This window comes from Falco rusticolus, chromosome 4, assembly GCF_015220075.1.
Source record: "Falco rusticolus isolate bFalRus1 chromosome 4, bFalRus1.pri, whole genome shotgun sequence".
NCBI classification, from domain to species: Eukaryota; Metazoa; Chordata; class Aves; order Falconiformes; family Falconidae; genus Falco; species Falco rusticolus.
This window is the reverse complement of record NC_051190.1, coordinates 21,384,713-21,411,628: the sequence shown is the minus strand read 5'-3', so window position 1 is coordinate 21,411,628 and position 26,916 is coordinate 21,384,713. Positions and strand designations below refer to the sequence as shown.

Here is a 26,916-nt window from a genome sequence, read left to right as displayed (position 1 = left end):
GAAGCCGTAAATCCTTAAGTACAGGGTGAAGGTTCGCCTGGAGCTGTGGTAATTAGTGCTTATTAGGGGCAAGGGTCTTTGTTTTGAATTTAAGACAGTAACAAGGAAACAGGCACTTAAAGGTGCCGAAAGAAGACGGGAGTGACAGCAGTCTTTGCCTCCACATTTCTGTCAGGTACCTACAGCAAGTGATGGGGGTTTTCCTGCCCAAGGGGCTCAGAGCTGAAGGAGAGCCCTCGCTGGCTGTCACAGCCCTGTCAAGTCCATCAGCTACTCCCGGTAGTTACTGGTCAGCCTGTGGGTACCTACAGACACAAAACCCTAGATCATTTATTTTTGTCACCCCTCAAAATGGAAATGAAGGCAAACACTAGGTCACAAACATTCCATGCTATCCAGGCAAAAATGCACTACAAGATTCTATGTATTCCAAGTATACAAAGAACTACAAACCTATGTGTAACTATACTCATCCCAGAAAGGGATTTTGTCCCATTTTCTAGCTCAGTAGACAAACTCTCCTGAAAAAGTTCTGTCAAACATTCAGACCTACTTTTTTCCCCTCTCTTTAATCTGAGGATTTTAAATTCAGCCTTTTCATTTCTGTTTTCAGTTATCTGTCTTACCCTGAGTCAGAACTTCCTTGAAATAAACTTTAGTGTATTTAATAATATCCATGCTAATGATGATGATTGGGAACGGTCTGGCTTTAACAAGTACTTGAACATTTAGCGTAACCAAAGCTTTTATATGTAATTAGTGCTCCGAGCTGAATTCTGGTACAATACCATTTATATCCAAATTATTTTTAATGACTGTTTGGATGCACCAGACTAGAGGACTACAGGTTTAAAAGACAATATATTAATATTTTATTTAAAACCCATTTAAAATGCATTTATGTAGCTAAAAAACAAAAAATAAAATAATTGCTAAGATAATTGACTAAAAAGAATATTTTCAAACTTACAAAGCACTGCACGAAGTTTCTTGTTCATTAGTGCACAACTGTAGGAGTGATTTATGAATGCAAATAGGCATACTTTCAGGAAGAGAAGAGACCAGGGATGCATATATACAAATAACTTACAACACTGCTAACTTACCGGTGCGTGCTCAGCCTTTTAAGCACTGAATGGACAAACAATTCAAATGCACTCATCCATTCTAAAAGGTATTTAATATAATGTAAAAGCATCACGTTTCCCAGAAAGCTTTTATATACAGGCCATCTTATTTGTGCAAATGCTTCCTGAGCCCTCCCAAATACAGTAAGTTATAAATATTCTTGGTAATATAGCTCTTGTTCCAGAAGCTGCCATTTTTAAATTGACACTTCTGCATTATAGAAATAAAGGACAGTGCTTTTGCCCACACACACTTTTTTTTTTTTTAAATACCTTTCATTTCCCTTGAAACTTATCAGGGAATTACAGACATTTCCAGGCATTAGTGTTAAAGGACATTAGCAAAGAAACATTTCAGTCCCTTAATGCCACAACTTTTAGCAGACCTCCAGCTCTTTAAAGCCAAAGTAAAACTGAAAACGCCTAAAAAATGTCCGACTTTAACATTAAAACCAAAGCAAACAGTAGAACTAGGCCTGCTGCATATTTTGCTTGTTTCAGCAAGGACTCTACTCCATTAACACAGCCCAAAATTATCAGTTAAGGGAAATAGCCCAGCACCTTTTTCCCAGTAGATTCAAAATACCTCATACATAACACTTTTTTAACTATGCAAAAAGCTACAGTAAGGTTTTTCCAATATTTCAGAACACTTGTCTATTATTCCCGGGAATTTAATAGTGCTTAATCAATATGCAATTACATTTATTTACTTCATAAGACCTCTAGAGAATTAAATAGGTATTGCAAACTATTAGACCTTGGTTTTTCCATAAAACATTTTGAATACTTTTATAAAAGTGATAAATGTGTAATAAGTGAAAGAACTGGTACAAAAATAGTATCAAGAACTTTGAAAACACTTCAAATCAAGACTCACAATTGTGTTATATTACCAATAGTAAAAAATATGTAAACATATACCTCTCTTCCGTAATTTACACCATTAGAGCTGTTGCATTATAAACAATGCTTTTTAATTTCTCGTCCTAATAAGTACCTAAACAAACATATGGCACAAATCCCACTGCCTTTTCATCAACTTTGTTAGGGTTTGGAACAATCCCGAAGTGCCTTGTTTTCACTAATTCTAAGCAATTTTAAGTAACACATTATTACTGAATGAAGATCTAACCAAAACAGTGCAAACACTAAACTGTCAGAAGGAAAAGAGACAAGATACCAAGCACTCAAACCTGGATGTTTAAAATTGGGTATCACGTTCTGAATGATTCTATAATCCTGCAAAGCAAATAAATGCCTAGATTTCATTAATCTTGTATCTTCTAGCATCAGCTTCGTTAAGTGTGTATGTTTAGCCAATAGTCTGCCAAAGCAAGTGCCTGTACTCAGCTTGCACAATCTTTCCTTTGGAGAAAACTCATTAACAACCGGTTATTAGCAACACCCTTTGCTATCTGGGCTCAATATTTCAGGTTCTCATTCACTGATCTTTTGTACTGTGACGCAGTTCTTTAATGAATTTGTGTCAAGCTAATTAAGGTCTGCCACCAGACCACAAAGCAGTTACAGTAAGTGCAAAACCTATTGCAAATTCCACCACTTAAATTCAGCAAGTTTCAATCTTACAGAATTGATGGCCCACTCTTTGGGATAAACAGCACCTGACAACTTAAAAATCAGAAGCTCCTGTCATAATGGAGTTTCACTGGGTTAAGAAAAGGTACTCTAATTTTCCATTCCATTTAATCTTAAAACCATGCAGCTCCATGATAGAGTTGCTTCTCCTACTCAATTTGATGGTAAAAGTGTTTTGGAAAATCCGTTTTATTCTTACATAAACATCTATTCAGGACTGCAAAAAGCTCCACTTCATTTAAAAAACTTTGCAAGATACAGTACATCTTGGCAGTGTCAAGTTTTCCCTTTCCAAGCTAAGGGAGAGATTGCCCTTATGGACAATTACCACCATTACTACACTTCCTACCACAAGCAGCAGATTTTTTTTAATTATTATTATTTTTAGTAACAGTCTTTACCACCGTTCCAGAGACATGTGGGTGCAAGCTCACTCCTGCCCTTTACCAGACATTAACCTCTGTTGGGGTTGTAAGCTATGCAAAGAAACCAAGCTTTTGGCTTCCCTGGTTTCCTCCATCTGTATTCCCAGTCTTTAATTAGCTTGAATTATAATTCGTATCATTTGCATTTTGTATCTTTTCTCTGGGTGCTCACCCTTCCCTCGAGGAATACATTGCTTTAGTGATGACGAGTGAAACAGCGAGGATGGGTAGATTCACTCCAGAAGAGCTCCCAGAGAATTTACAGATCTGTCAAAAAGTTACGGTTTAGTCAAAGGCTTTTTGATACAAGAAGAGAAAAAATGAGGAGACTGGAGACTCAACAAACTTTTCTTGGCAGCTTCTAGGCCTTTTAAGTGACAGCGTTTCTGAAACAGCCAAGCACTGAAGTGCTCTGTGCAGCCTCCCTTTCCCCGGGTAAGGTTTTGCCTCCAGACTGAATGAGGAGCAACTCCGTATTCTGCAAACTGTACTTTTTTTGAATGGCTTTCAAGAATAGCAGTGAGTTTTTAGATGATCTAATTAACTCAATCATAACATGCCTATCCTAATTAACCCTGCATGACTCAAAGACCACTTGTGCATCTGATATGCATACAGCTGCACACAAAAAAAAAACAAATAAAAAGACATGTAGCCTAAAAGAAACCCACACTTGGAAAACAAAGTTTCATGTCTAGATCCAAAGTACATTTGACCCAGTGGAAAAATACCACCATTTGTGAATGGGGCTTCACAAGCCATTTGCATTATTTTTAGGAAAGATTACCTTAGAGCAAAGATGCTGAAACACACTTAAGGAGTCTGAAGTACCACTCAAGACCCAGTCACAAAAGCTTTATGCAGACAAAATTCTCATTACAATCAGCAGGGGTTTGCTTTCATAATGAATATTTGAGTCAACTGATTGGAGTACTCAACTTCTGAGATGGTTTGTGCACAAGATATTCTTGACTGTATGGTTTCTCTGTAACACTTTGTAACATACAGCACTGATTTCTTAGAAACAAGAAATTGCCACAGGGCTGAAAGGGGTGAAAATGCGTAAAGTTCAGGTTACTTCTCAAAGTCCAAATTGTTCATACTCAACTGATACCATTCAAAGTCCCCATCAAGTGAACGATCCTATCTGTTGTAACTCTTTGGAACAGTACAGTCAGGCCGCAATTCTCACCCTCTCATGCAAACAAACTTGGAGAAAAAGAATTTAAGGAGTTCTTGTCCTCTTAAAAATCTAACTTAATTCACAGGATGATAAAGATGTGAACTCTGTCACATCCAGAGCAGCAATAAAAGGAAGTTGAGTTACAGTTTGTAATAACCAAATCCCATACTGAAAGTTCTTAACAGCTCATGTCATTCTCAATGGATCATAACATCCATCTACTGATTTTAATGAACTAAGAGCAAATTGCAACTGTCCAATAAAAGCTTTTCTAAAATCATGGCTGCATACTTTCATATTTGGCCACCTAAAATTCTCAGCATATAAACCAGTTGCACAGAATGTCATTTCAATCAATTTTATTGGTTGCAATAAACCACCAAAATGTTTTAGGATGATTTTAGGAACTGATTATGTTTGCATAAGAACGTCCACCAAAGCTCTTCGGCCTGTGCACTTTACCACTAAGCCCATTTACTCCTGTGGAGTTAAGAGCAGTGTACAGAATCAAGATCAGACTCTAGAGGTTCTTAAAATATTTTAACACAACTGAGATCCCAGGCTGGATGCGTGGGGGATGCTCTGTGCCCACCCTCGCCTTCCTCTGAATTGCTGCTGAAGTGCTTCCAGCCCTTACACTGGCACTGGCCGCCGCTCAATACAAGCTTGACAAAGCGCTGGAGAGACTTCTCCGTGGGATATTGCAAGCAGTACAGGGTAGTTTATCAGTTCTGCATGGTGGTGGAATAGGGGAGGACACTGCTTTTTGAAGAAAGCCTCTCATGTGCCTCTCACAGAATGGTCAGGGTTGGAAGGGACCTCCAGAGATCATCTGGTCCATCCCCCTGCTAAAGCAGGGTCACCTAGAGCAGGTTGCACAGGGTCGCATCCAGGCAGGTTTTGAACATCTCCAGCAACACTGCAGCTGTGGTACCATGCAGTCACAACTTTGCTAACATGGAGCGTGACAGCAGGTGAAAGCTACTTAAAATAATAAAGCCAGAGATAGGATTTATAGAAACCCAGAGCATCCACAGTCTGCTCAACTAGCATAGAAAATACTCAACTGCATTAGGAACAACAAATGCATTGAGGAGGATCACACCACATCCCAGGTAGCCCCTCTCCCCTTCCCAGACAGCTTCCTTCCCCCCCTTAAAAGTCTTCCAAGTCCACCCTTCTTTACCCCAGAGTTCCACGATAAGCCAGTTTGGCCACCAAAGTCAATATAAAGTATTTCTGCCTCCTCTCCTCCATTTAATTCTTCCTCCCTATGGTCCAATTTCATCCTGTTCTCCTACAGCTGCTTGCTGAGCTGTTTCCATCAACTGGATCACAAAAACCAACCTTTCTGTAATCATTTTTTAGTTTAGTTTTACATATTTAAATAGGCTGCCTAAGTAGAAGTTTACATACCCTTGCTTTTTCCGTTTTTTCCCCAGAATGGAAAATATTCCTAGTATTTTTGTATTTAAACAGGTACGGTAGATTAATTAATGTATTTAGTCTCTGGAAAGCTTGTAAGTTCTGTCTAGCAGGAAGTAGCCATGAAGTTTTCTAATTTTTTCCCCTAATTAGACATAATAATTAGCACAATAATGCCCTTGTTAACATTCTTAATTATATGCAACTAGTACATCAATACCTCCTAGAAGGAAGCTGGTTACCTTTCCCGTCTCATCTGGGACAGTCTGCATCCCCACAGGCACAACAAACCCGCATCCTGCTTGCTGAGCAAGGACAGACTGCAGGAGCCAGTCTGACACGCAAATCAAAAAGGAAAAAAAAAAAAAATCTTTGCTCTAAAATAGCCCTAACATAAAAACTACTTTATATAAAAAGTCATAAAATAGCTCCCAGCCAGGCAAAAAAACTCAACGTTCAATAAACCCAACGCATCAAAAGCATCACCAAGTTCCCCCAGCGCTGAAGTTTACCACTTGTTCTTCTGGAGTAGACCTACTCGTTAATCAGCTCCAACACGGGCTGTGGGCTTTGCCTTGGGTCTGACGACATCAACTCAGGGACCACTTACACTTTTACTGCATATTGCCATGTCACCAAGCTGTTCAGATTAGCTCTGCTGGGAGGCTGTCTCATTCCAGGAATAGAAATTAATTAATCAGTATATTTTCCGCCCCCGTGCCAGGAAAAACATCTCTGATTAAAATGGTGTACTGAAGGTTGGTTTTTTTTTTTTTTTTGCAATCACTGCCGACATGACTATTGATTAAATGAAAGCCTTGTGAGCACTTACTCATTTTATAGGTGTATTTAATTCCTCTCAAGCTCTTTTGTTTTAATTAAAGAGTATATTCTATACACACTTTGATTACTATACATGGAAAACACCTTTGTAAATCTAAGACATCTTTTTGAAAGAACAGTGCTCCATATATGATGGAAGTACTTCGCTCCCTGGTCTAGATTCTTAAAACTTCATCTAGTGAAAAGCTTGCCTTGGAGGCAAATACTGAAGCTTAGCGTGGAAGCTCCAAATACATCTACAGCACTGCTCCTGGCCAGGAAAAGTGCTTCACACATCGCTATGCTGACGAGTCGGTGCATCCATAACTAAATCCCACAGAGACTGCACGCTTAGCAGGATTTGCATCTTGCTGGACTGAGCTCCCGGTGAACATTTTTACCCAACAAAAGTACATTTACGTGAACAGTGGTGGGTCTGGTCTCCCTTTGAATACGCTGGCAGGAGAACCATGCTAGCTGGGACTAAAAGTTGCGATGGAAACTCCCCCAACGAGCTGACGCCCCTGAGCCCTTCTGCTTCAAAGGTGCCACGGTCCCTATTAGCACACTATGGAGGAATGTCCGATATCAAACTATTAGATTCCTTCCTGGTGCTGTAGACCAGAGGGGCCTCAATAATTAGAAGTTTACTGGGCTGGATCGCATGCTACTGCCAGGCTACAGCACCCGCTGCCACCGCATGTAGTCATCAGACCATGCTCCTGAGAACCAGAAAGCTTGGATTTTAGTTTGGCTACGTTTATAGATTTTATCTAATATCTTAATGAAACAGTGTGCAGAGCTGAGAACAGATACCTAGATCTCAGGAAGGGACTGCAGCCTGTTTTAATGGTTCCAGACACCTCATAAGATGAGCAAAATAAAAAAAATATATACCCAAAGGCAACCATTCCTATCACTTAAATGGAAATAAAAGAGACAGGGACTCTCCTTTGGCCCCAGTCTCCATGAACGCAGTCCTCACACGCGTAGCATGCAAACTCCATGTTATCATCTCTGTACTCCAAAGCACTTCTGATGGAAGCTCAGTCCAGTTGCTAGCACCTCCCAGCTGATTTCTCCATACTGCCTGCTGCCAGAGATGCCATTCCTTCAGGGCATGGTCTGGCTCCCATGAAGTGCTGCAGGGGCTGTAAGAAGGCAGGACCTTAAGGGACCTTAAATCTTCATTATAAATGCCTGCATTGGAAGGTGCTCTGGACACTGACCACCCACCCTGTGCTCCCTCCAAAGCCAGAGATCTCTTTTTCAAACTCAGTTCCCATACCTTCCCTCTTGCTAAGGTTCCCCCCCACAGTATCTAATATGAATCTTTCCTGATGCAACTAAAGCCCTATATCTTGCATACATTTGCCCCTACAAGCTAAACGCCAAGGCATTCTGCATTTCCTAATGATCAGAGGTCTAGAAAACACCAACCTTCTCTGCTAGGCACACTAACTGGTCCCTGTACTGTGTTAAAATAATGCACTAAGCTTGCAATATCATATATGATATATCATATCAGCAATATGTTAACTTTTGATATTCACAACATCTGACACATCTTCGGCACATCTCAGTCTGCAGGGAAATCAGGAAGGGTCCCATGTGTACAGCCCTAGGAATCTGGGAGCTGCTTGGACACTTGCTCCCTTCCCACAGTCACACAGTGGGCTGCAAAGTGTATTTCACTGTATTCCCTTCCAGGGCTTTTTAGGGAAAGCCATTCACTTTGCCCCATCTCTGCTCCTTCTTACTCGTGAAAGCACGGACTGGGGTTTCTTATTCTGGCTTGTTGCAGAAATGAGCCACTGACCTTCAATCTCCTCTCACGTTTCAGGATTGCAGGAGCATGGGACACGCAGCTAATTTCAGTGAGGAAAAAAGGCTGCTGTGTAGTTCAGGGACTGTCTCTCCAGTTATTACCACCAGGAAAAAAAACACAAACCATGACATCACGCTTGTCCAGACCTCTCCCTGTCTCAGTGCTTTCCTCTGCATCTTCATGGAGACAAACATTCACTGATTCATTTTGAAAATATAAGATATTAATCAGCACATGTTCTGTTACACGGAAATCATACTAAATAGCCCAATAATTACAAGCTGTGAATTATCTGGTCAGGTCTGATAAATGGAGAACAGCAGGGAGCTTTAGACACTATCTTACACACCTCATATTGCCCAGTATTTTACCTACTGCACAGCTGCACGTGTATGCTTCGGGAAGAAGATTCATATCCATTTACATCTTTTAGTCACTTTGGATTTTCTAAATTTACCCAAACTGCACATCACTTCCGAAGTTGCCTAGAACATTCTCAGACCTCGATGTACATAAATTAGTGGTGCTGCATAAGGAAACCCTGATTTATGCACTCACTACAGACCCAATTAGTTCTTCTGTAACAGAATGCCAAACAGATTTTCTTAATAAAGCAGAACATATCACATCTAATATTCATATAAAATGCAGAGTTTTAACTCTGTCACTTTGTGTTACTGAATTCTGAAACAGGCTTTTTTTTCCATGACCACCACTGGCAGAACACGGGACAGATGATCAGTTCGGACAGATCAACGTCACTCCAGTGCAGCTAAGAGTGACATGGATTCACAGCAGCTGAATGCACGGCATGCCTGCGTGTTGCACAGCAGCTCGGGGAGGTCCTGCAAGCCTCGTGGGACAGGGGTGGGCAGGAGCACACGGTGGGGGCTCTGCAAGCTCAGCCTCCTCCTGCTCAGAGCAGCCCCTTCACCTCCGTGGGCATTGGGTTATACCTTAGTGAGCAGCAGGCAGCTGTCAGGGGCTCTCTATCTTGATTATGCTCTTGTTAATATTTTAATCTCCTCCAGCCCCGATGGCTTAATTCCTTGGGTAAAGCTGAGACATGCCTGAGCGCTTGCAAGCTGAGGCTTTATCAAGAGAAGCGACATGGTGAACTGGGAGAGAGAAAAAAAAACAACCCACAAGACAAGTGGCAATCACATTTGTGCCTCTGATATTTCTCACTCAAGCTGGGAATCACAAATCCTGTCAGATGTCCATGTGCTGGGCTGATTCTGCATCAACACCTCTATCTGCACTGGTAATCTGCTTCAGGTACCTCCCACGCGTTTTGTCACTCCCAGTATCGGCTGCCCCCAGTGCAGAGGGCACCACATCAGGCTGGCCAAGCCCTGGGCTAAAGTATTAGGTTTGCACAGTTAAACCAAAAAAATATGTATGGGATAACAGCCAGTGCTACGTAGATAACCTGGATCGGTGTCAGACAAGCTTTGCCTATGAAGTGGATCACAAGCTGATCCCAGAAAAACAAAAAAGGAACATGTGAAGTGGGGGACTGCTTCTCTACATCCTCTGTGAAAATGGTAATTCAAGACATTACTGTCCCACATGGAATATGCTTGCAGTGGCTACAAGCAAAAACAACATGTCTGATGCACACTGGCAGAATCAAGTGCACCAAGTCACTTCAGATGACAAGCAAATAGTTTTTTCATCCTTTTGGTATTTATTTCCAGCAAATTAATCAAAATGAGTCAATTTGCTTTTGACAGATACATGTTAGCTTCATTCTTTTACCTAACCACCTCTAGTCAAGACTCTTATAAGACTAAGATTATTACATAAACATTTCAGAGCAGAAAAACAGAACGTTTCACATTATTTTTACAGTTGGAAGGAGAGTCCCACACCACCAGATGGGTAACAGGATCCACCTGCGGTAGTTGAGCCAGTCAGTGCTCACATCCTGCAGCCCACAAATACCAGGGATCTAGCCTTCCAGACCAAAGTGATCCTAAGTTCTGCATAAAAATCCAGATTTTTGCTCAGGTATGTTTTAAGCAATACAACTACGCAATGAAGTTTGGCATTCCTTAAGCAGAGGGCAGTATTACATCAGTAAACTGTTATTAAAGTTACCTAGCCTACAGTATGTGAAATTACATTTCTGCAACCTAAGAATACATATTCCAGGTAACTGACTTTTAAAGTATCTATCTGTGTGTGTATATACATATATATAGTTTCAGAAGCTACAACTATACTCAATTACTGCAGAAAATTACATGCAGGGAAGCATTCCAGTCTCCTCCCACACACACACTTTGCTAAGAAACCCCCCCCACCTCTTTGCCAATTTACTTTACTTTGACCAACTCCTTTTCCTAACTCCTTTCTCAGCCTTAGTCCCAGAAGGTCTACTCTTCTCTCCTCATCGTATGTCACAATTACCAGTTCATTAAATATAAATGCAAGAGCTACTCTGTCCACTGTTACCCTCTAAACCCGCACACCCTCCTGCTCCACCCGGACCTGGCACCGCAATCCACTAACAGCAGTAACTGTGCCGAGTCTCCCTTTGCTTCTATGACGCTTTGGTCCTTCTGGCTCCTGTAATCCCTGAGCACTCTGCTGACGCTGTCCCTCTTAATGGGAAAGTTGGAGCCAAAAAACCTGCGGGGAGATAACATTCACCAGCAAAGTCTCAGCCCTAAAACTTCTGCAAGTGCTTTGACATTTGTGTAACATTCAGAAGCTGCTTGCTCACACAGAGACGTTCTTCTCTACCAGTGAAGCACTTCAGATGGAAAGTATTATCTATTCCTAACTGACATCTTCCACTAAATGGAACATTTAATTAATTTGGTCCTAGGCCAGTCTGATCTCTTTTGCTTGCATGAAGACGAACACGACTTGTAACTCCTTGGCACCGTTTCTTCTCCTCCTCCTCCCCCTTAAAAAGAACTTTAGTTGTTTACAGAATAGATACAAGAAAATCCAAGCTGGTACAGTGACACATCATTAGTTAAAAATACACCACAGCATAAAGAGCTTTAGTGCAGAGAGAGCATTGGAATGCAGAACTACACAGAAATGGCTTAGGAAGGAAAATGAAAGTCATCTGGAAACTGATGATTTTTTTTTCTGCTATGGACTGTAGCAGAACAAAGACTGCAACCGCTTTGTGTATTACTATAGAAAGTGAACTTGGTACAATTAACTGAGTTGAAAATATTGTATATGGGGTTATAAAAATACTTGAAATTATCTCCAAAATGCAGATGGTAAACACAGGGTATAAGGGTAAAAAAAAATATGTCTCGGAAGATAAAAAGCAAACCCAAACTTACAAGAGTATAAAAACTGCATGTCCCTGACCAGAGCCAGGCTGGCATCACCAGCAAAGGTAAGTGTGATTTTCGACCTGCCGTAAGTTGCAGAAAGCACTAAAGAGAGCGAAATGAAAATCCAGCAAAGATGACAGCATCTCCTTGGGAGATTCACTGTGCAAAAACCAAAGTTACTTAGCACGCATGCTACGCGTACAGTCTGGCAGATGTACGTGATGAGTTCTGACAGTAACAAAGAGATAGCATAAAATGGGGATGCCCAGACCTAGTCCAGATCTACAGTTCTGCCTGAAAAGCAAAGCAACTTCCAGATCTGAGCAGCACTCTAACGGAGAGAGAAGTAGCACATCTCCTGTCTGAAGTTATTTGTAACGCTGCATAATGACTTTGAGCTGCTGCAGACTCTCAGCAGCTCAGAAGTGCAAGCTGAGGTCCCTGTTTCTAAGAAGAGATAAATACAGCCAGAGGTCCTCACCAAATGACCATGTACACCTTGCTCTATCTAGAAATACAAAGTTTACACTAGTGCAATTAATCATGAAAACCAGGAGATGAATTTTAATAAGGTAACACCCGCCTGCAGTACCTGCGCCATATCCACAAGCCCTTCTGCTTCAGAGCACGTACACATAGTCCAGGAGCCTCGCCTAAGGAGCAGCTGAGACTCGGAGGCTGCATATAACCATCCCCAGCTTGCGTGTAGGTTCGCTAAATGGCAACTGTAATTAGCGCACAACACTGAAGTCTCAAACAGATGCTGAAGAAAAAGAAGTGTCCTGCTAAAGGAGAGACAGTAAGGAGCTTGTGCGTCGTCCTTGGTGGGTCAGTCATTCCCTTCCAACATCTTTCTAGCTTAAAAAGAAACCTGGCAACACAATCACCATAAAATCCCCATTACAAATTGATTTAAAAACCACTGCAGCTGGCTATGGAATGGTGTACAACAAACCACCACAGAAGTCAATGATTAGGCAAAAACAATAGTAGAGAAACTCGGGTGGGTTTTCACATGTGTTGGTGGGAACAACCAACATCTCTGAGCAAGGGTATGCTGAGCCACAACAGTTGTGAGCCAGCCCCAAGAGCATGCAAGCCCTTCAGGATGCTTGAATGCTGAAGACTGAGAAGTTTAAGGTCTTGATGGATAAGAAGAAGTTACAAACAATATATTCTCACAGCACTATCAAAAAGAAGAACTACTAATATGGGATCATCAATGGTGAAGACTAAAGTTCACGTTCAAGTGGCATAACTCAATGCAGTAGCTACTGCAGCTCCACTACTGCATACCTTTTGAAAGCAGTCATCAAGAAAAAGCGAAAGATGCTACAGTGACATTTTACAGGGAGGAAAAAAAAATAGAGGTAATTCTAATCATCAGCCTCTGAAGAGGTGTTTTAATTCTAGGATAACAGACTGTGGTAAAACCTAAACAAAACTAAAGAAAATCAGGACACATCTGTTCAGCATGAAAACAGCTTTTTCTGTCTGCTTCTTGTGGAAGAAAAAAAAAAAAAAAAAAGACATCAAGGACTGTGCTGAAGATACCATCTCACATATCAAAGCAGGTGATACAGTAGAATTGTGATAATTCTTGTGGAATGAGAAGAACGAAGATGAAGAAAATGAGGAACAAGAGATCTCTGAACTACTTTGAAATAGGGCGCCACAAAACTGATACAAATTCCCATTAACTTTAGCAGTGCATGAAATGCAAATATTGGGCAGTTAAACTACCGAAATAAGTACTTAACAGTAGGTGACAACTAACATACATTGCTGCACACTCATAACTGGTAATGAGTCACCAGTACAAAGGAAAATACAGAGCTAATAGAGTGCTACAGGAAAGAATTGATGGAAAGGAGTTTTATGTGAAGAGGAATGAAAATAGTGGCTGTGAGTCTAAAGTGATAACTTCTAAAAGATTTAAAAGTGGCAAGGGAGCTGAAGTGATAAAAAAAGACCAGAAGGAATTACATACTGGAGACAAAAAATGAGTCATATTCTGATTCCTTCTTCATGCCACATGGTGTATCGAGGACAGCTGCCACTCAATAAGTACTGAAATAACATTTTACTAGAAAACTCTGAGCAGGGCAGTTGCACTACATCATTCCTACAGATCCCTTCCAAACTCTACCATTCCATGAAAACTAGACTTGCAACATGCTATACAAGAAGTTTTATGATTCAGAAAGAGTAAGATTATGAGAAATCGAAACAAAAGATGTGTTTCCAAGCAAGGAGGCAAAGATGTTCTTCCTAAGATGGTATAAATAGGTGTGATGATCAGGTTGAATTAAGTAAAACGAAAAAATTTTATTTTCCTTCTCAAAGGGGATACTAATATAACTATGCTCCTAAGTAAAAGAAACTAAGACTCAGAATTCAAAAGAGACTTCAAAGTTCACCCTAAGGAACGTTCCTTTGTTTGGCAGACTGATCCACTGAAGCAATGCCTCAGTTTGCCAGAACACTGTTGTTGGAGCAAGGGATGCAAACATACACTTAAGACCAATATAGAAAAAAAACCAGATAGACCAGGCAAGCGTTTTTCAAGAAGACTAAGTCAAGCCATTACACCTTTCTGCAGAATCATACAGATAGTATTTTATACTGATAACAATAAAAGGGTGATAGAACAGGTTCTAGTAAAGATAAGACTAAGTATTTTAATCTGCAAAGAAAATATTAACTAAAGATTTCCTGAAGCACCTTAATTTCTAAGTTGTTTATTTCTTGGGAATTGAATAAAAAAAAAAAAGAAAAAATGAAGTATGCCACAAAGAACCCTTAGGGATAGACAGGCTGTGATGTTTCATCCAGACATTTGTTTAGTTTGGGATTTCCTAATTCCTAGCCAGAGGTATCACTTTTGCAGTTTCAGGGTGCTCCAGCACCATGTATCTGAGCAAGTATCTTTAGTATACTGGTGCAGCATCAAAACTGGCAGCAATCATTTCATATTTCATAGTTTTAGCACCAAAAAACATCTTTGTGTTTGTTGACTTTAGCATTTTTTGCCTTATGAATATTGGGTTAAGGGGCATGTGACATGCAAAGTTGGTACACCTCATTTACATTTCTAAAGTAAATGTTTAATATTCCAGTATTCTGAAATTAATTTCCTAAATGTTAATTGATGCTATTGAAAATTGCTAAGGGCACATTCAAGGCATTTCAAACAATTAACACAAGATTTGATAGCAAAGCAGCCGTTTTGGTAATGGTCAAAACCACTGCCACATCTCGTCCCACCTGTAGGAAGAAACATTTACTTTTTGTGCTTAGTACAACTCTTGATTAACAATCTACTAGAGAAGTGTCAAATACGTGAAGACCAAGCAGCAGTCCAAACTCAACAGGCGCATTGGGAAAATGCACCTGTCAATAAATGGAGAATTCTGTCATTCCAGAATTCTCACTACAGCATTTTTCAGGAGCTCTACGCTCACCTAAGTAACCTTTGAGGCACCAGCCACCACGAGATACAGAATCATGCATTTACCATCTCAAACAGAAAATCCTACTGTGATTTTAATTGAATTACAGCAGGATTTATTTTTTTTTTTTTTTTTTTTTTTTGCAGAGCCTCTAGACTCTATTAGAATCAGATCTGGAGTTGGAAGGGACCTATAGGGATCACGAAATCCAACTCCCTGCTCCTCACAGGGCTACCTAATGCTTGCTTCCAGTGATACAGCAGTTTATTTCTCAGTACACTAATCCCTCCAGAAGACAGTTTCTCATTCCTTTTAAGTAGTGCTTCTGACAGCAGCTACCTATATCTTTGTTGTTTAAGGCTCTGCCTTTTTTATTAAATAGAAGTAGTTTATCTCAGACATACTTCTTTTGCTTTCAGCCTCTACCACTTGTACACCCATGAGCAGGCTCCATCTTCTAGCAGTTCAGGAGTTGTCCTCACAACGTACTGCTCCTCTACACCTGTAAGCTCACCTGATGACAGTGTTGCAGGAACTAAAACAAAAAAAACCAACATGGAGACAGAAGAAAGGAACCCTGAAGCCCAAAGGATAAGCAGCAGGCAGTGACACCCACCCACAAACATAAGCCAGCTGTGAAATGTATTTTCCAGATATTGCGAAGAACATGTTTATTCTGCTATTTACAGGGGACTCCAATAAAGCTGCCAACTGGTTATTTTAGTTGCTAACGTAAAGGGTGCAGAAAGTTCAATTAATAGGAAAAAAATGGCGAAGTAGGCAAAAGCAACTGCCAGGACGTGCCTCTACCCAAGCAGGAGCAGGGAGGTGTGTGCAACTGTCATTCAATAACGCCTTTGAACCAAGGTTGATGCATCTTGACCTGGCTGTTCAAGCAATGGCTTAAAACCTGATCAGTTTAGCAAGTCCTTATTGCAGTAATGAGCTCTTTAAAAATGCCAGAACAACTTCTTTTGACCATAATAATCCAACAGCTATTAGCTGTTTATCTCAGAAAATTAATCCTCAAAGGGTGACCCTCATGTCCAAAATATGCTCTCAGTCGTGAAGAATGATTGATAGATTATTCCAAGCCAGTCCACAGAAGCACTGTTAGTGGCTTTTAATCAAAGTTACTTTCCCCTTAATCAAAGGCTAATGCAACGTGAAATCCTTAAACATGGGCTGCACCATAAGATAAAGTTATCAACCTTGAAAAGGCTGGAAAATAGCAATTTGCACACACAAACACAAGATTCAGAACTACCATCATAACATGCATCATCAATCACAACCAACAGTGGCTTTAGCAGGACTATTTTCAGAGTATATTAAACTTCATGACATCTTAACCTTCTTGTAAGGCCAGGACCTCCTCTCAGTATCAAGCAAGAGCAGAAGGGCAGATTTGCTTCGTGCAGAAATATTCTTTCCATCAGGTTCTGCAGAGAAGAGCATTGCTGCCTTACCAGATGTTCGTTGGGTGTTATTTTCAGCTCCGCACACCCACTCAGGGATCACAGACAACACATCTTCACATACTCTGAAAGACAATACACCCTGAAAGCTCTGTACCAGCCAAGGGAAAGCTCCTTGTGGCACGGGGCACACCTTCGGGCTGCCAAGCCAGCCTGCCAGGGGAGAGCTGGGCAGGTGCCGTGACTTTTAACGGAACTATTACAACTTTTTCTCAAGTATCCAGTTGGTGCTTTTGTAGTCATCACGCTCTTATGAAGAAGAGTCAAGCCAGGAGTACTCCATCCTAAATATTACATAAGAAACAGGAGACATCTCAAGCAAAATGCTGCCCCTGAAATAATTGTAACTCCACTTATGTGTATCAAAAATTGTCACTTCATTCCACTGTAAAGTTACCAAATTATCTGAGGTGCAACGGCAAGGAAAGCAGAGACCACTCATTTTTCGAAAGATACCAATAAACCCACTGTAAAAATAGGAATTTTGCAAATTCAACTTTTTCCAATTCAGTTTTAATTGTTTGAGCTCTCCACACAGAGGGAAGCACTGGTGGCACGAGAAACCCAACACATACAAGAAGCAGGTGTCCAAGGAGAGGGCTGGCAGGCACAGAGAGTGCCGAGGGGGAGAAAGGAACCAGGAGGGAAGGAAACCAGGAGGCCATAAGGGAGGAAAGGACACAGCAGATACTCAGGAGAGCATCAGGGAAAGAGTAAGGGGACTTGGTGGCAGACACCTGGCAATAAGGAGCCTAGGAAGGAGGACAGTTATTTTCCATGGACCTTGAGAAGCGGAGGGATGTCTGGAGATGACAATTCCTGTCTTTGAAGGAGTGCTGTAAGGTACATACAGTAAGACGATATCCAAGTAATCCTCTTCCACACCAACCCGCAGTGCTTCCACCCAAGCAAGTTTCCACCTGGAAGGGGTGGCACTTCTCCAGATCCCAGCAGCCAACAGGTAACAAGACACAAACACTCACACACCAAGCAAGGGGGATGCTACCGCTTCGGTGCTGGATGCCAGTGGGGGAAGAACAACCCTACAGTTTCAAACCACGCCACAACTAACTGCTATTCAGACTATGAGGCAGAAAGCATATTCCTTACTATTTCCTTTCTTAGAGCTATTACCCAGCACATTCAGTATTCCTACACAGGCAAGGACATTTCTCCAACACAACGCTACGCTGTGTCTGCTGGTAATATTTCTAATTAAAATTACACTGTAAGCCTGGTTGTTGAATACAATGCACAGATGCCACAAGCTAAGACGACTGTTAGCCTGTAACTGTTTTAATTAGCTTGACAGGTAATAAAGTAGAATTTTATAATTATACTATTACAATGCACAAACGTTTCCTTTCAAATCTGTACTTACTGAGTCACTTAGGTAAGCAACAGCCAGTTTTGGCTCACCAGACCAGAAGCAAAACCGCAAATTTGCCTTGCTTATGGCTTGGCAAGGACCACATGCCGCTCAGGACTGTGGGTTAGCAAATCCTCCCCTCCCTTAGAAATGCAATGTGTATAAAACATAAAAATTGCAGTCCCCATCATAGTATTTTTGTTGAGCATAACACATGTGACCCCTCCAATTTCCTAAAAAATTGTGTTGTGCTCACTTCTTTGGAAGCACAATGCTGGATCTCAAGGTATGCTGCTAGCCCTGCCAGCAAGGGGCGAATTTTAGACACAGTTTGCACAAGCTCTCTGCTCAGGACATCTCAGAGCTTAGATCAGACTGCTATTCTGCCTCCCCCTTCCCACAGAAGGCAGCTCTGGCTTAGGGTCCCATTATCAGACCTAAACATCACACGTTGCATCACTGAACTTTTAAGCATCCGTAATATTTGCCGAGCACTTCTCCACACTCAGCTTTTTTTTTTTTTTCATGACCACTTCACTACAAACACCACACAGGTTATATATCACAGAACTGAGGCATTTAACACAAATTCTAATCACATTCTTGCTAATGAGAAGTGTTTACCAAATAGTTATGTTGTTCTGTAAACAGAAAGCAATTTCCATTCTTCTGTCTATAGTGGTGTCAGTATGTGCAAGCCATTACTACTGTGCATATAGCTGTCTACTCCAGTCGTTCACACTTGCTATCAAACTGGCATTCAAGGATTTGGAATGCAGAACACAAGCCTGCAGCCTAAAAATAATATCCTGAAATTTGATCCTGCACTTCTTATTCAGGCTCAATTAATCAAGGTTGCCTAACTCTTCAGAAGTACTTTTCATCAGCAAGATTGAAAACACTTTCCAAATGAAATGGGTATCAGTATCTCCTTTTTACTATGGGGAACCTGAAAATGAGATTTCACCTGAGAAAGGGCTTTGAGGCTAATTTAGGAGTATTGTCCAAAGGGATGAGGAGTCCATTATTCAAAGTTATCTTTTATATTAAGAAATAAGCTTTTCCTTTCAGACTACTAGCAAGTGATACATCACAGAATTTATCATACTGTCTTTGAAAACCTCACACAAAGATAGCTTTGCAAATTTCAGAAGGCCCAGGCTGAATAAAAATATGTTATTTGATCTACAGCAGTAATTCAGTTTTCATTGTAAACACCACCAAGGACTAAGGAGAAACTTCCTAATCACTCAAAAAAAACGAATTAAGAGATTAAATATTTTGATCAGAAGGCATCTGTAACATCTCTGAACAGATAGGACAACAATGCCTAAAACTACGAAGGAAAACCACATATTTTAAAAAATATTTCATTGTAAGCTCTGGAAAGTTGTTTTTTTTTTTTTTTTTCCTCCTTTGGAGATAGCAATTCATACTTAAAAGCATGTTGTTGTTTGATAGCAGTTTTATCCGTGGATATTGGCTACATGGAAGCCAAGCTTGGCAGGGCAGTTCTGGACAGGGCAAAATCAAGGTAGTAGGGATGCAAAGGAGGGCACAGCCTTCTGTTCTTGGCTGGACCAGAGCTGACCACTCCACAGAGCAACTTATTTCACACTTAAATTTGTGTTTTGTACTTGATACTGTTCCAGGGGTTGAGGGGGAAAAAAAACACCAAAACAAGAACTACCACATAAAAACACCCACAAGATGATTTCAGCTTATATAGGACAAAACCCACCTTTCAACTAAGAATATTGATTCCATTAAGAAAATCTGAGTTTCAGAGTGACACAGGTTTGTTTGGCCAATTCAGCTATACAGTCAATCATTCAATGATTACGCAAACACCAATTTTGAAAGCCTCTTCACAAGGAAAATAAAAGCCTAACCAGAAGAAAACCACTATTGGTAACAAGATATCAATATCCTTCTGTAAGAAGTTCAATCTTCATATCACATACATTCTTTTAAACAAGGGTACATTTACAAAAATAGTTTTCTGAAGTTTGTCTTGTTTAAAGGCAAGCTGTTCCATATCCTCCATAAACCTTCCGATGTGGAATTGGATAAATGCAAGATATACACCCTAAAGAACTTAAACGCAGACTTTTCATACTTTTTTTTTTTTAAAAAAAAGGTACACAAAACCCACTGATAGTGTACTGAGAAATTAAGGGGCAGATTCTTCAGTCCAAAGCACAAGCAATGCAAAGATTTTGACATTCAATGCAATGATATTAAGAAGAGAAATCACCAACAAATCAAAATTAGTATTGAAGTACTATTACCTTCTCCAGTGCATGATATGTAGACTTCAGTCAGATTTCCAATACCTGAAAAATAGAAATTCACATGAAAAGTCATTTCTACTGAAACTGATACTCAATTCATTCTTATATGCATCAACTTATCTTGAAGAGAAAGAAGCTCTTTGATTATTTTTAGTTTTCTATTTTCATAGTACCACAAGATAAAAGCAGGAAACTGGTCAGACACTCTGTGAATCAAGCAGTAGAAAAATTCTGCAGTTCCCCCCAAGTCCACCAAGGTCTCCCTGCCTGCGGCCCCTGCCAGGATGCACCAGTCACCAGCCCCTGCTCCAGACGCTGCACTACCCTCCAGCTTCTCCACCTGGCACTACCTGAAACTTATTTTTTCAACTCTGACTTCACTAAGGTTTGAAATTCCTCTGGCTCCTAAAGGCTTTCGCAGTGAATCCCCATCTTCTCCCACAGCTCAAACGCTCTCAGTCTCCCAAAGCTGGCACAACCCCCCAGCTCCCCCCATTGCTGCTAATTCAAGGCTACCTCCAGCTGACTACAAACCAACCCAAATCCCAAAAAAAGGGCTGAAGCACAGCTGTTTCCCAAGGCAGTCCAGTATATCTAAACTACTCATTGATCAGATTTTGAAAAGGAGAAAAACAACGGGAAACCTGTTTAATAGGTATTTTTAATCAGATAGTGTCACATGTTCAGTAGCTGGCTATGGGACACCAAGTACATATGGTAGATGCAGAAGATACATGACACACGTATGAAATGAGAACTGGGTGCGCGCTGTAAGGCAGCAAACATGCCAAGAAATACAATCAACACATCCCAGATGGCACAAAAAAATAAAAGTCTGACATTTTGGCCTAAAGATAAACATTGGTCATCATTTTTCAACTGAAGGGCTGTCGGCTGTGTTGTAACTTGAGGTGCGGTTACCACTAGAGCCAGAGAACCCCTCCTGCTCCTGTTCAAGTGTGCAACACAGGCAATACTCAAGTCCCTGAGAATACAAAAGGCTTCTACACCACATGCTCTCACCAGTTCTGCTGTGGGAGATTTTATGCCAAGGAATTACATTACTGGTCATCTACAGGCATATGATGGCTTCATTTACCAAGGACGTACCACTCACAAGCAATCAGCAGCTGCCAGGAAGGACCTGGCAGGACATTTCTCAGCCTGCACTTCAGAGTGACACGAAGCAAAAGGAGTCACAGGCTGGCCCGTCCGTGGTTTTGCACAGCACTGCTTGCCACCCGCGTTTGCCGGAGAGAAGAGCTCCCTCCCAGTTCAAGAGACCTGATGGGCAACTGGCTGGGATCTGGCGCCAGCGCTGAGCATGGGCAAGCTCACTGCTAGAGGAACAGGCTCCGAGGAAGGCAGAGCCAGATGGAGCACCACCAAAGTGAGCACAACACTGGGTAGAGCGGATAAATATTTGACATACAGAGCTACGCTAATTAGACATCAAGAAGAAATGAAGGGTTTCATACCAATCAAAATATTACTCTATTTACTGTAACTGCTTGACTTATCGCTTCAGTCATAGAAAGTTTAGGAGAACAACTTGCACAAGTTAAGAAACGCTCCAACGCCAACATCGCTGCATATTTTTAAGACACCTACAAATCCATCCCTTGCTGCTGAAAACAAAGAAAAGCTCCCCAGTTTTTTACTTGGAAAACTCTGATCTTCTCTGTACTTGCCAATCCATCCCTGACAGACCCCTGAGCTTGCGTGGGCAAAGAGGGCAGAGAGCCAAAGCAGAAGGGAGGTTTCTTACACAACACCCACCACACAACCTTCAGCACTGCATCTGGGTTGGGTTTGGGTTTGTTGGTTTTTTTAAATCCCCATCATGCTGGAGTGCGTAATTGAGCTAGGTTGGAGGGTTTTTTTTGGCACATGTGGGAGACACTGGATCAAATCTTCCTTTTTCTCCTCCCCCACAATCCCAGCAGACGCACTTACTACTGAGCCTATTCCTGCTTTCTTCTGTTGGAGCTGCTCACATCGGTTAGATACTCACACAAGCAGGATATCTTCCCATGTGCCCATTGAGTGCTTTGGATACTGAATAATTTGGGGGTAGAAGTAACAGATGACTGGTTAAAAAAAACAGCTCTCCATTATGACTTCTCTCTACTTAACAGATCAAACCAGCAGCATGCACCTACTCAAATCCTTCAGAAATTTCAGCTTCCAACAACAGAAACACTTCTGTGGGCAATTTCTTAAAACACTTTGCACTGGCAGAGATATTGATTTAAACCGGGGAACAGGCAAATTCAGAATGTTTTACTTTCAGTACAGTATTTCATCCCATAACAACTGCAAAAGGCTGAACATCGCTGCTCTTAGTCAGGTGTTCCAGATGGTGATTAAAGTAATTGTACATTATCCTCACAAGCAGCACTGAGCCTGGACTTTCAAGCTTGAAAACCTAAGGCATTTAAATTACACGGCCCCCAAGCATTCAGCAGTGCCCAAGCAATTTTGCTAAATAACAAAAAAAAAAACCCCATAGCCTGGAGGATTTGGCCATAGCTTCCAATCAATTCAAACACACACCTTATCCCAAGCGAAGAACAGACTGGAACAGGTACTGAGGGAAGCAGACAGTGCTCTCTCCCCTAGGTGACACTATGGAAGACAGCACACTAAAACCTGAATTTAGCAGCTTCAGTATTTTCTGCATCCCTTGTCAACAGAAGGCTTTGAAAATAAAACTTCATAACACAGATATGAAGTTGTCTCCAAAGGAAAAGGCAACAACACTCTTTTAATGTGGCTCCCCAGTCACCACTTCAGTTGTTCTCAAAGCTGTAGCTTCCAAGAAACCTAAGAAGAAATTCAGGTTTGTGCAACCCTCACTTCATGTAGAGGCACAGCACATACTTCAAGGAAAAAAATCACTTAATGATGGAAAATAAAAACAGAGAAGCACCACTTCATTTCACAGAAATACAGTGTAATTGCACAAAAAAAAAAAATCTACTTTCCAGGTGGAGGCAGTTCTTTGGGAGCTGGCAACAGGACGCACTGATGAGAGCCTGAAGCGCTGTTCTCTCGTCTGCTGCCAGCAGAAATCCGCATGCTACGTTCCAAATTTATATTGACACACTAATGCAGACCAAGCTGAGAGAAGCTATCCCACAGAAAGCTGAGGTGCATTTCCCACCTGGAAGTTTATTAGTATAATACGTAAATGCTGACAGTTCCTAATGCATCTTTCCTCAGAGCACTTACGCGAGGTAAGACTGCAGAGTAAGGGTGATGGCATTTCTCTATGGAAGGAAATCAAGCCTGGTTCACGGCAGGAATGTTACTGATGCATCAGGCTCTGAATCCCCTAGCCAAAAATTTCCCTTGGTCACACACAACAACTAATTTGCTGATGCTTTTTCATCTTTTTACTGTCTCTAGCTCTATTCTGGGCTTAGGTTTATTGAACTAGCTTACTCCAGCACTCTCCTGTATTGCCTGCCAAACCACAGCCTAGTCTTGTCCTATCTTCCAAATCCCATTTTCAAGAAAGCTTAAATAAGGAAACCATGAGACTTTGCATCTGTGCTTCACTCCAGAAGCCCTCAGACTGCAGGTCTGTATCTGAAACCCCCTATATAGCATTTAAGAGCTTTCTCCACTTCTGTTTTCCAATATGAACTTGATACCCTTCAAACATTTCACTTTCTATAAATGCAATATTCTTCCAAAAAAGCTAAGACATAGGAGAACCACAAGCCTGCTATCCTGTAGGCTTATTAACACAGGCTTATTTAATAACCAAGTGCATCTGAACCTGCTCTTCCTTATTTTCATTCCCAGCAGTCCCACCAACCTTCACTAGGAAAGATGTTCCCTGCAACTGTTCCTATTGCTGTCCCTATTCCTGCTCCTGGAGGACATTTCTCAGAGCAAAGCCCCCCCCCACACACACACCCCTCTTCCACCTTCTCAAAAACAGCCAGAGGAGACCAACTCGGATGTATCGCCCAGCTTTACTACCTATATCAACAGACCACCAGCAAGTGGTCCAGCCAAGGTGGCACCGGGCATCAGCCACATCCTTTCCTTGCACCAGGCACACGTCTCGCACGATTTATCTAGCATCATGTACCAGCTGCAGCAGAGACATAGCGCAGCCCTTCTTCAGTCGCGTTCGAACCCTTGGCTTGCCTCCTGTTTGTGAATTCAAACATTGTTATTAACACAACAGATTGATTATGGGAGCTAAACTGAAAAGGCAGTTTTCTGAAGCTGAAATATAAATCCAGTGCACATTTGTCACAGAAGTATTTCCTGCGCTTTTAAACGTTGTTTAGTGAGTCAGCCAAAAGCGTTTTGCAAGTGTAATCTATTTCATGGAGGAAAAACCCAAAAAGCCTAATCACCATTATAGCTCTCTCAGGGTTTGATAGGTTTAACTTCAAAGTAAAATGCTATGAAAACAGAGATCCCATGTGGTTTATCCCAACACAAAAAAAAGTGAAAATTAAATATTTCAAAGTGTTATTTTGAGGTAGCAAAATGCCTTGGTCTCATCAAGTGGGGATGAGCATTACACATTCATATTGGATTTTTAGGCTTTACAATGCCACTTGTTTGGTGTCATTTTCTTCTACAAATGAAGAGAACATTGACCTGCATGATGCATATTGATAGTAAATCTTTAGACACCAGAATTCTTTGGAGAGATTGTCAGATCTTGAAGTGATTCATCAGCTGGTTCATAAATTGAACCTGTAAGCTACATAACCTTTAAAATTGTCTTCTATTACTTAAAATGGGCTTCCCTGCCCTGTAGGAACAGGCGCGGAGCAACTGCTTACTGACTATGCAGGGAAGAGGCACCTGTTTGGAAGATGTTCTTCAAAGCTATTTTCCCAAAGAGATCCAGGTGAAGTGTGCATCTATCAGTAGAAAGCCCGGAATAACTACAGCAGGTGGCACTCGGAGAGGATGACGTGTTCATCACCTTTCTACTTTAAACACAAAGTAATGAAATGCATTAAATTGCTTTGCATTGTCTATGAGTGATATTCTAGTCTCTCTGAACTGCTGATTAAGAGATCCTTCACTCATTTGCATATAGTGCATCAACCTAGCCACTTACCAAAGGTTATTTTAACTGAACATGTCAGGCTTTGATGACACAAAGGGAAAATTCACTTCAGAGAGGGTCAGGTTTTTTTGCATGTTTTTTTTCATTACCAAGATTTAACAACATCACTGCAGCCTGTTTTCCAAGCCACAGACGGGGATGGGTTGTACCAGCTCCTCACTAAGGAAACTATCACATTTTATCCACCATCACCCCAAGCTGCAGGTTTATAATCTTCCTAATTTTTAATGAGATCTCAAGAGCCCCTGCAGTAGCTCTACTGCCATAGAAGACCCAAGTTTAGCTCCTTCTCCCCAGGGAATGGAGGTTGCACGAGCTCTCCAGACCATCCCCAGCCCATGAGCCACTCTGCTGGCTGCTGACTCCCAGAAGAGTCCATGAGTCCACCACAGCTTCACAAAAACCAGATGGGATCTTTCAACATTTCTGTGCTTTCTTTTCAAGTTTCTACTTGGCCCAACGCCTGCCTCAGCTGAAGGACACGGCACAAAGGATATTGTTCAATGTCACATCTGAGCGATTCTTTGCGTGAAAGAACAAGCAGAAGTTAACAGGCTATACCTACCAGGGAAAGGAGGAGACCATTAGTTCCCCTTCATTTCTTGTTCCTATCACTCTCTCATATTAAATCTTTTCTTACTGAGATTGAAGTGCCAGAAGCAAAAATTATAAGTGATCAGAGTATCTCTAATCATTTGTAACCAATCACAAAATACCAAACAAGAAAGGTCAGCTATAGAGAAAATAATCAGGTACTAAGTAATTAATGTCTACACAACTTGTAATAATTAGCAACCTTGACAGTTAATTTCACATTTTACCATTCAGTTTTTATTTGAGGTGACAATTTAGTGCTTATTTGCAAGCTAAGGTATGTATTCGCATAGTCCCCTGATTGCTGTAAACGAAGGCCTTAAATATTTACTGCTGGTAAAAACATTTTAAACTTTTAGCGAGATTATCTTCCAATACTCAGCAGTGAGAGTTTTATGACCTTCTGTGTTGAGGAATAATCTTCTGCAACTAGATAAAATGGATGTACGCCCACAGTCCATACTTGCTAGAGCTGCAGCTCCATCACCATTAAACTGTTTGTTTTTCTTTTTAATTTGTTCCTTGTCCTTGTAAACCAGAAGACATTTCAGATCGCCCACATACTCCCTCAGCACCACATTCTCCAAAAAACCAAGGTCTTTTGCTTTCTAAGCCAGTTTCTCTTAAAAGTCGCTACGTTACATAACTGGGTCACGCAGCGCGGCGATACATGAAGCCTGCAGAAGGTTTTGAAGTTAAACACGTCCACACCAACCCCAGAACAGACACCTCCTGGTGCTCACCCCCATTACTTTACACAAAAAAGCAACAGCATAAAGATAGTTGGCTTTATATGGATCTATTCAACCAACACAGATCAAGGTCCAATGAACAGAAGATGCAACAGTGACACCACCAAAAAATAAAAAGTAGAATCAAGGCTGCAACATTGAACTAGAAAG

At 41.1% G+C, this 26,916-nt stretch overlaps 1 protein-coding gene across 2 annotated transcripts in view; it reads right to left on the bottom strand.

Annotated features, from left to right (window-relative positions):
* The window catches only part of CNTN4 (contactin 4), a 339,145-nt gene that overhangs the window by 279,854 nt on the left and 32,375 nt on the right, over window positions 1-26,916 (bottom strand). For both annotated transcript variants that reach the window (XM_037386326.1, XM_037386331.1), the window contains exon 2: window positions 20,308-20,352. The gene's annotated coding sequence lies outside the window, so the exon portion shown is untranslated. The remainder of the gene's footprint in view (window positions 1-20,307; window positions 20,353-26,916) is intronic.